The sequence below is a fragment of the Ceratotherium simum genome, chromosome 7 (genome assembly GCF_057802395.1).
Source record: "Ceratotherium simum simum isolate JZ-2026a chromosome 7, ASM5780239v1, whole genome shotgun sequence".
Lineage (NCBI taxonomy): Eukaryota > Metazoa > Chordata > Mammalia > Perissodactyla > Rhinocerotidae > Ceratotherium > Ceratotherium simum.
Genome location: NC_141906.1, coordinates 75,764,437 through 75,766,596, shown reverse-complemented (window position 1 = coordinate 75,766,596; position 2,160 = coordinate 75,764,437). Strand labels below are relative to the sequence as shown.

Genomic DNA, 2,160 nt, shown 5'->3' with positions numbered 1-2,160 from the left:
GGACCTACTCACTGCTCATCAAGCCATGCTGAGGTGGCATTCCACATACAGCAACTAGAAGGATGTACAACGATGACATACAACTATGGAGCTTTGGGGAGAAAAAAAAAGGAAAAAAGGAGGAAGAGTGGCAACAGATGTTAGCTCTGGGCTAATCTTCCTCAAAAGGGGAATGAGAGAAAAAAAACAAAAGAAATTGGAAGGTTATAATTAGGCTAAGTTCCATAGGCTGCCTAGTGAGACTGTTGGCCAAGAGAGCGGGGATAATGAGTTGTGGGTTTGAATCTAAGTGTTAACTATTTACAAGTTCCATGACCTGGAGAAGTTACCTAACCTCTATGAACCAAAGTTCTCTCATCTGAGAAAATGAGATAATTAAGGAAAACACTTACAAGATTGCCTAGCATTCATAAATGTTAGATGTGATGATGATGATGTGACGATGATGGGAGTAATTGGTGAAGAGACCATTTTGATAATCTTGGCAGGAATAAGTAGATATTAACAGTATAATCAGAACAGTATAATAGAGGGAGAAATCTGGGTGATAAAGAGTCTATTTGCTGCTTCTTGCTGACTTTCAAATACATCTCCATTTGTCTTGTGTACTCTTAATTGTGAATTACAATTAGTTTGGGTAATACTTTCTGTATAGAAGATGATAAATCAATGAACAGCTCTCTTAAACTCAGTGTGGAAAGTTTCAATATGCAATATATTGCAACATATATGTTATGTTGCAATCGAGATAGATACATGTTTACCAGAGGGCCAAGAATAAACAAAGAAACAAACCACTGATCACAAAAGGAAGAAAACATGAAGTTGAAACCAGCAAAGTTTAAGCAGAGTAAGACATGAAGGATGTGAGAGGCAGAAAGGGAAGAGGGAAAAATGAGTAAATGTACCCAATCAGTCATGTTGAGAAGTGGTTGTTTTCCATTCCTATGAGTGTGAATTTTTAGAGGGCTTCTCCCCTATATTATATCCCAATATTCAACCTGAGAAAGAATAATGACATTTACATCCAAAAAGTTTTCTCCTCAGTGTTCTCTGCATGACAGCCTTTACCTCCTTATTGCTCAAGCTGCAGATTAGGAGGTTCAGCACGGAGATCATTGTGCTGCAGAACATGGAAGCCACGTTCTCCTGGGTCAGGGAATTGGCCGTGCAGGGTTTTAAGTACATGAACAAAGCAGATCCATAAAATAATCCCACAGCTGCGAGGTGGGAGCTGCAGGTGCTGAAGGCTTTGGACTTTTCTGCTGTGGAGTGGATATGGAGGATGCTGGAGAGGACGAAGGTGTAGGAAACAAAGTCTGTTAAGCTGGTGACTATGATGTTAAATCCACCCACAAAGAAAGCTGTCATCTTAATATCATAGGTGCTAGAGCAGGAGAGTTTTATGAGTGGGAGAATGTCACAGAGGTAATGACTGATGAGTTGCTCAGAATAGGACAGTTTTAACATAAGGCCAGTCTTTATTGTTGAGCCCCATAGTATAGACCACAGCCACCAGCAGGGAGCTGACTTGATGCATAGGCCATTGCCAACAGCATGTACCCCTCAGCAATGACAAACACAAGGAAGAAGTAGAGCTGTGACATGCACCCTGCATGGGAGATAATGTTCTTCTCTGACACAAAGTTCACCAGCATTTTAGGGGTAATGACAGAGGAGTAGCAGAGATCCACGAGTGACAGATTGCTGAGGAAGTAGTACTTGAGGTGTGAATAGGAGCATTCAGACACATCAGTGTGAACACGCCCAGGTTCCCTATCATGGTGATTGAGTAGATCCCAAGAAAGAGGAGGAAGAGTGGGAGCTGGAACTCTGGCCAATTTGTCAATCCTCTGAGAATGAACTCTGTCACTGTGGAGTGATTTTCTGCAGCCATTGTCCTCTTGTTGGGAGCCCTGTGTGGGTGGGAGAGAAGAACCCCGTGAAAGGCTGCATCTTGGACTGCTGGGTCATCGTGCAGCTTAGGAAACTTAGAGTCTGACGCCAGCACTCAAATATTTTATGACCAACAACCGTACCATCATCATAATCATCACCACCACAAGCACAACAACCTTAGTCATTGCCATCAACATCGTCATCTGTTACTACTGTTATTGTTGTTACTCATCCTTAGTTACTCACTATTAGGCATAGTCA

At 41.9% G+C, this 2,160-nt stretch overlaps 1 pseudogene; it reads right to left on the bottom strand.

Moving 5' to 3' along the window:
- Positions 1 to 993: 993 nt before the first annotated feature.
- Positions 994 to 1,923, bottom strand: LOC101395445 (olfactory receptor 8A1-like; annotated as a pseudogene).
- Between the last annotated feature and the right edge of the window lie 237 nt (positions 1,924 to 2,160).